This window comes from Saccostrea cucullata, unplaced genomic scaffold, assembly GCF_032062105.1.
Source record: "Saccostrea cucullata isolate Sc308-1 unplaced genomic scaffold, CSIRO_AGI_Scuc_v1 ctg589, whole genome shotgun sequence".
NCBI lineage: Eukaryota > Metazoa > Mollusca > Bivalvia > Ostreida > Ostreidae > Saccostrea > Saccostrea cuccullata.
Genome location: NW_026920208.1, coordinates 38,504 through 46,693, shown reverse-complemented (window position 1 = coordinate 46,693; position 8,190 = coordinate 38,504). Strand labels below are relative to the sequence as shown.

The following is an 8,190-nucleotide window of genomic DNA, read 5'->3' as shown; positions in this document are numbered from 1 at the left end:
CGGGAGTCATGATTTGAAGAGATTTGAATCTACACTACCTGAGGATGATTCCATTTGAGTTTCACAGTTTCTTTCCATGGCCCAGTGGTTTTTAAGAAGAAGATTTTTAAAGATTTTTCCTATATATTCCTATGTAAAAATTGGGTCGGCCATTTTGGCCCCGCCCTAGCCCCGGGGGTCATGATTTGAACAAACTTGAATCTACACTACCTGAGAATGATTCCACAAGTTTCATCTTTCCTGGCCCAGTGGTTTTTAAGAAAAGATTTTTTAAGATTTTTCCTATATATTCCTATGTAAAACTTGGGTGGCCATTAGTCCCTTTGTCATGATTTGAACAAACTTGAATCTACACTACCTGAGGATGATTCCATTTGAGTTTCCTTTCCTGGCCCAGTGGTTTTTAAGAAGAAGATTTTTAAAGATTTTTCCTATATATTCCTATGTAAAACTTGGGTCGGCCATTTTGGCCCCGCCCTAGCCCCCCGGGGTCATGATTTGAAGAGATTTGAATCTACACTACCTGAGGATGATTCCATATGAGTTTCGTCTTTCCTGGCCCAGTGGTTTTTAAGAAGAAGATTTTTAAAGATTTTTCCTATATATTCCTATGTAAAACTTGGGTCGGCCATTTTGGCCCCGCCCTATGGGGGTCATGATTTGAACAAACTTGAATCTACACTACCTGAGAATGATTCCACATGAGTTTCATTTTTCCTGGCCCAGTGGTTTTTAAGAAGAAGATTTTTAAAGATTTTTCCTATATATTCCTATGTAAAACTTGGGTCGGCCATTTTGGCCCCACAGCCCCGGGGGTCATGAATAAGAATTTGAATCTACAAGGAATTCCATAATCATCTTTCCTAGCCCAGTGGTTCTTGAGAAGAAGATTTTTAAAGATTTTTCCTACATATTCCTATGTAAAACTTGGGTCGGCCATTTTGGCCCCACCCTAGCCCCGGGGGTCATGATTTGACCAAACTTGAATCTACACTAACTGAGGATGATTCCACATGAGTTTCATCTTTCCTGGCCCAGTGGTTCTTGAGAAGAAGATTTTTCCTATATACTCCTATGTAAAACTTTGGTCGGCCATTTTGGCCCCACCCTAGCCCCGGGGGTCATGATTTGAAAAAACTTGAATCTACACTACCTAACAATGATTCCACATGAGTTTGGTCTTTCCTGGCCCAGTGCTTCTTGAGAAGAGGATTTTTAAAAAATGCCATTCATTTTTCTCTTATTCATAATTATCCCCCCTTGGAAATGGGCGTGGCCCTTCATTTGAACAAACTTGAATTCCCTTAACCCAAAAAACTTTGTGCACAAGTCCATTGAAATTGGCACTCTTGAGAAGAAGTGTAGCCACATTGGACCAACTTTGAGAAAGCATATGCTCAGGACAAGGATTCACAATAAAAAAAATTACCTCCCTTTCTCTTAAGCTTAGATATTCAGACAAGCACTGATTTACCTCTCTTGATATTTTTGCTTAAAAATCCAATCTTTAACTTTTTTAAATTAAAAAATATAATATACAGATACAAAAAAAAACATTCAGAAAAAATAACGTAGTATATGAAAAGTTGTACAATAATGTAGTAACACAACTTTGAGTGATCTGCTGTGGATGTCATATGATCATTTATCCTTAATGAGTTATGTACTCAGCATGGTACACTGAATCCTGAGAATTAAGCTGTTTACTGTGTCCATCACTTTGTAGATATTAGTACATACTCAACTCTGTCCATTGGATTCTGTGAGTTAAGCTATTTAGTGTGTCCATCACTTTGTAGATAACAATGTACTCAGCACGGTCCATTGAATTCTGTCAGTTAAGCTATTTAGTGTGTCCATCACTTTGTAGATATATAACAATGTTCTCAGCACGGTCCATTGAATTCTGTCAGTTAAGCTATTTAGTGTGCCCATCACTTTGTAGATATATAATAATGTACTCAGCACTATCCATTGAATTCTTTGAGTTGAGTTATTTAGTGTGTCCATCACTTGCAGTCCAAACCTTAAATTACTCTCTGCACTATTGTTGAAGCATATTTGTCTGCTATCAAAGAAACATGAAATTGATGGCAGTCTGCCTGTAAAAAAAGAAATCACAAGGACTCAACATAAATATTAATAAAATCTTAATAAATGAAAAATAGCTAACATATTTTTACAGAATAGAAGGATTTTGCAGAGCTTGTACATGTGTCTTACCTTTATTTTCAGGTCCCATAGTTGATCTCTTTGGAGTCTTGAGGAATCATGTTGATCTGCTTTTGGAAACAGGATCAATGCCAGCATAACCGCCTGCCTATTAACAAAAAGACACTAAGAATCCAAGCAATGAGAGAGTCAAAATCTCCTCTAATTCACATAATGCAAGGTCTAGAGCTTTACATGCATCTGATCTGACTAACCATCAATGTTTAGGTTAGACAGTAGTAAGTCCTTACTTTCCACATTCTTGTTAACTGATTGAGATCAGTCTCATCTTCTACTTGTTAACAAAGGAAATCCAAAGATAATGAAAAAAAAACATGAACAAAAATACATTGCGCCAAAATGTTCACCTGAGTCACCTTGACTTTGTCATCAAAAGAAAAATTCTTAATTCATATTTTTTTTACTAATCCTAGTCCAAAGGGATCATGATGTAACGTAATTTGAAACAACACATCCTCGGGATGCCCTATTGTTATTGCAACACAGTCTTGCTGTTGTGCAGCAGAAGTAAATCCCCCTGGACCTATGATTTGATAAGTGTATAAAGAAAATTTGTAAATTGCAAAAAATAAATCTTTTTACCCACTCCTTAATCAGATATTGGCTGCTGTACAAAGCTTGGCAATAGACTCTTCTTTTTCTTCACTTGGTCAGCACTGGTCCTCTTCCCTTGTCAAATTCCTTGAAAATACTTGATGGAGAGAAGATAAGCAATAATACAAAGCAATGTAATAATCACAGAAATTCAAATGAACATAATCATTACAACATTATTAGCTTGAAAATCAAAAAGCAAATAAAGACAATAAGGTTATGATAGCTAGGAATAAGGTGGAATATTGGGGCAAGGAGAGGAAAGCATAGTTACTTTAGAGTAGGGAGGACAAAGATATGTCAGAAATAATTAAATAAAAAATACTTGTAAGACTCCTGCCTGTTAAAGTGGGTCATGATGAAGTTCCATAGGTGAAAAAAGAAGTAAAGTCTGATTCTTACGAGTATTCTCCTCATGGCTGCAGCGGAATGGGAAAGGGACTCTTCCTCACTTAGAATTCCTGGTCAGTCTTAACTTTCTTCTGCTTAAAAAGATAAAACAGAGACATAAAAGGGGAAACACTTGCACTTCATACCAAGTGAGAAGCTTCAGTAAAAAGCAGCTTGTTGCTTACCACTTTTGAAACATAATACCTGCAAAACACAGACAGGAATAGACTCTTCTTATATTAATGACCTTGGTCCTCCATTGTTGTTCCTCTTCTGAATCAAAGGGGAACTGAAATCTGTCAATTGAAGGTCCAGATGTTAAAGCTTGGTACAGCCAACATCAATAGGCAAGCAAAGATACAAGAAGTAAAATCTGAATCTTACCCTGCTTTCTGCTGCTGTATGCAGTTCAATGAGAGAGGGAGTCCTCCTCACTTCAGGATCCTGTTCAGCCTTAAAAGTATTCCTCTTAAAAAGATAAAAATTAACAGACACCAAAAGGGGATCACTTGCACTTCATACCAAGTGAGAAGATTTCTAAAATAAACTAGTGGCCAATGGGCAATATGCTCACCTAAGCATATTGGCTAGTAAATGACAAATTAGTCCAGTATTGAAAAGTATAAAATTTAGGAAGAGGAGAAGGGGGCTTGAATAACTACCTGGAGACATTTTCATATCAATAACAATGGCTTAGCTGTTCTTGAACATAAAATTTTTTCCTATATATTCCTTTGTTAAAATTTTATCCCCATTGATGCCCCTCCCTGCCCCCTGGAATCAAGATTTGGACAAATTTGAATCTACACTACCTAAGGATGCTTCCATATCAATATGACTATATATGGCTTTGGTATTATTGAGAAGACGTTTCCTATATACTGTAAATCACTTAATTTTCGCGACACCTTATTTTCGCGAGATAGTCAATGACTCTTCATTAGCGAGACAAAATTTTCAAAATTGTGGTCATTGCTCTATATAATCTTAAGGAATTATATTATACGCGAGAATGAAATTTTCGCGACCATACCGTCTCGCGTAATAATGTGAAAATAAAGTTCTCGCGAATAAAAAGTGATTTACAGTATTCCCCTGTCCATTTTGATCCACCATTGGGGCCCTGCCCTACACCTGGGAGTCATGATTTGAACAAACTTAAATCTACACTACATGAAGATGCTACCGTATACATATCACCAGTCATGACATATTTGTTTCTGAGAAGATTTCTAAAAATATTTCCAATATAATCCAATGTAAAACTTTGATTGTCCAATGTGGCCCAAACCTTTTCCCGGTAGACATGATTTGAACAAAATGAAATCTTCACTACCAAAAAGGATGATTTGCTATCAATATAACTAATTGTGGCTTGAGAAAAAAAAAGTATATCCCTACATACTGTAGATTCCTAAATATGTGCGTGGAATTAATTTTCGCGTAATTTCGTGAGAAGCACCACACACAAAATTAAATTACTCGCCTTTATTTTTATGGCGCTGAAATCTATGTAAAATCTCTTAACCAACCATGCATTTGCGAATTATTATTCTTGTGATTTGACGGTGAAAAGCCTATTCGCGATAATTACTCGCGAAAAATAAGGAATCTACAGTATTATATATATTTTTGATCCCCTATTCTGACACCAACATGGGGTCTTGATTTGACTAATTTTGAATCTACACTACCTGAGGATGATGCCACATAAGTGTCTCTTTCCTGTCTCAGTGGTTCTTGAAAAGAAGATTTTTAAAAGATGTCCTTAATTTTTCTCTTATTTGTAGTAATCTTCCATTTGAAGAGGGAGTGGGCCTTCATTTGAATAAACTTAAATCCCATAATGGCATTTATCCAAGGATACTCTTTGCCAAGTTTCGTTGAATTTGACCAAAGATGAAAATGTGAAATTTTACAAACAAGAGGCCCATGGGCCACATCGCTCACCTGAGAAGCTTTGACCATTCTGTTCTTTACCAGATTTCCCCCTTGTAACACATATTGTGACCCCACCCTACCCCACTGATCAAAATTTAGACAATTTGAAATCTACACTACCCCAGGATGTTTCCACATAAGTTTCAGCTTTTCTGGCCCAGTGGTTCTTAAGAAGAAGATTTTCAAAGAGTTTTCCTATATATTTCTATGTAAAACTTTGATTCCCCATTGTGGCCCCGCCCTACCCCCGGTGGTCATGATTTGAACAATTTACAATCTACACTACCCCAGGATGCTTCCACACAAGTTTCAGCTTTTCTGGCCCAGTGGTTCTTGAGCAGAGGATTTTCAAAGATTTTTTCTATATATTTCTATGTAAAAATTTGATTCCCCATTGTGGCCCCGCCCAACCGCCGGGGGTCATGATTTGAACAATTTAGAATCTACACTACCCCAGGATGCTTCCACAGAAGTTTCAGCTTTTCTGGCCCAGTGGTTCTTGAGAAGATTTTTTAATGACCCCACCCTAGTTTTGTCTTTTCTTGATTATCTCCCCTTGTGAGGGGACTTGGCCCTTCATTTTAACAATTTAAATTCCCCTTCACTCAAGAATGCTTGGTACCAAGTTTGGTCAAAATTGGCCCAGTGGTTCTTGAGAAGAAGTCGAAAATGTGAAAAGTTTACAGATGGACGGACGGACAGACGACGGACAAAATGTGATCAGAAAAGCTCACTTTAGCCTTTGGCTCAGGTGAGCTAAAAAGATGACAAAGACATAAAATGAACAAAGGTTCACTTCTTTTAAAAACCAGCACTTATATCAATTGATTCTACTACTAAATTGGGTTTGTGATCAGGAGAGATCCTATATGAGATGTTTACCAGCTTTTGAGACTCATCTTCCCGTGCGTCCTTGCGAACTTAGCCTGGGACAAAATGATACCCAGTATCCGTCTGCTTCCACGTGGAGGCATCGCATAGGACTTGTTGTGGAGAGGCTATGTACTGGCAGGGGAAGTCATTAGAATTTCTTCCCCCTTTTCGCATTGCTGCTAGCCAGCGGTGATGGCTGAAAGCGAGAGGTGACAAGCACACAGACACTAACACCAACACACTAGACGCGTCACACAACATTTAGCAGACGTTAGTAGTTTTAGTAGCTTGTTACTTGTTCAGGGTTCTCCATTGTTTGAAATTTTACTGTGTTGCAGAGTTTACGCAAAGCACTAAAATTTCACGGTATTTTAGCGATCAAATTTGCAACTGACTCACTATTCACTATAATTACTTAAGATTACATGCACACAATTTAAAAAAAAAAAAATTACCAATTCGTTACAAAAATAGTATGGTCGAACATATTAGCACATGTTGTGAAATGCAGAGGAAATTCTTGTCTATAAAGTTGAACTACTTACAATTTTTTAAAGCAAATTTGTCATAATTTTTTTGTCAATTTTATTGATCGAATTAAGGAATTACAAAAAAAGAGACTTCGGAATAGTAAAATACTTTTAAAAGTTCCTTGAAAATTGAAAACTATTTATTTACATCAAGTAAATGATTTTGGTACAGTGTTATGTTTGATTTACATTGCAAACATAATTCTAGAGCCATGGCTCTAAAGAAAAGACATTTAAATATATTTTTAAAAATAATACAATGTACTTTAATTGCAACTACTAGTACCAATTAAGCGTTACATGGAAGTTTGAAATCCAATTTTTTGTCTTTGTTCCTTCATGCGTCAAGTCCATTGAGGGTCTAGGAAATAATTGATTATGCAAGGTGAAAGCATAATTAAGTGATCTAGATATCGTATAGAATTGAAAGACGGTAGAATTGTTTGATCAATTATGTTTCAGATAGAGAGAATTTGTATGTTTCAATTTTTTTTTATTATCACAGATCTTACTGTGTCAGCAAAATTTTTAATGTGTCGCACAGATAAAATTTGAATCTTTACTGTGTCGGAGAACATTTTTCTGTGTCGGGACCAACACAGTAAAACAGCTCATGGAGAACCCTGCTTGTTAGGGTGTTAATCATGCAAACCTATCCACCACAAGCACTAATCATGCACTAACTAACAAATACCTTAATTACAATAATAACCTACACTCCTCTAAGCTGTCTAACTATCAACTAAAGCCTACTTACTAACTCAAACTACAACACAACTGCACCTACCGGAAATACTATACAAACTAAACCTAAGACTAAGAAACACCTTTGTAACGCTACTTACAACTACTATACACCCCATACTTTCTGAATGCAGCAGAAAACACTCCAGACTGACCTTCAGAGGTGGCTATCTCTGCTTCCTGTCAATTCAAACTCAAGAGGTCAAAGCCTGAAAAAGCCAACATCAATTGGAAAGCCATAATATTGGGAAAAGGTGCTCAGAGGTCAAGTATGAATCTTACCGCACTTTCTGCTCATGAACGCTGTTAAATGGGAGAGGGACTGCTCTTCACTTCAGGATCCTGGTCAGCCTCAAATTTCTTCTGCTTAAAAAGAGAAAACAAACACATCAAAGGAGAATCACTCACATTCCCTAACAAATGACAAACTTCATTTGAATAATCAATTTGTTACTTACAACCTTGAGCCATATTGGTTGCTGCATAGAGATGGGAAATGGACTCGTCATCCTGTCTTTTGCTGTTGGTCGACCTTGCTCCTCCATCGTTGTTCCTCTTCCCAGTCCCTGAAAGTATAAAACTGGCACAATGTTAGTAAAACTTCAAAAGAATGCAACAAATCACGAAAAGTTACTTACCACTTTGGGCCATGTTGGCTGCTGTATAGAGATGGGAAATGGACTCGTCATCTCGTCTTCCTCTGTTGGTCGACCCTGCTCCTCCATCGTTGTTCCTCTTCCCAGTCCCTGAAAGTATAAAACTGGCACAATGTTAGTAAAACTTCAAAAGAATGCAACAAATCACGAAAAGTTACTTACCACTTTGGGCCATGTTGGCTGCTGTATAGAGATGGGAAATGGACTCGTCATCTCGTCTTCCTCTGTTG

The 8,190-nt window shown here is 37.2% G+C and overlaps 1 long non-coding RNA gene across 17 annotated transcripts; it reads right to left on the bottom strand.

The window, feature by feature from the left end:
- Positions 1-1,651: 1,651 nt before the first annotated feature.
- On the bottom strand, positions 1,652-7,915 carry LOC134244903 (uncharacterized). Of its 17 annotated transcripts, none has more exons than XR_009987318.1 (9): positions 7,763-7,915; positions 7,587-7,670; positions 7,406-7,513; positions 3,601-3,684; positions 3,421-3,512; positions 3,229-3,311; positions 2,815-2,923; positions 2,224-2,320; positions 1,652-2,102 (listed from the first exon to the last, which is right to left on the bottom strand). It is a non-coding gene; the product is annotated as an uncharacterized LOC134244903 (long non-coding RNA). The 17 variants fall into 17 exon arrangements; XR_009987322.1 differs by having other exon boundaries at positions 7,460-7,513; positions 7,763-7,914; XR_009987315.1 differs by having other exon boundaries at positions 7,406-7,484; positions 7,763-7,914.
- Positions 7,916-8,190: the final 275 nt, after the last annotated feature.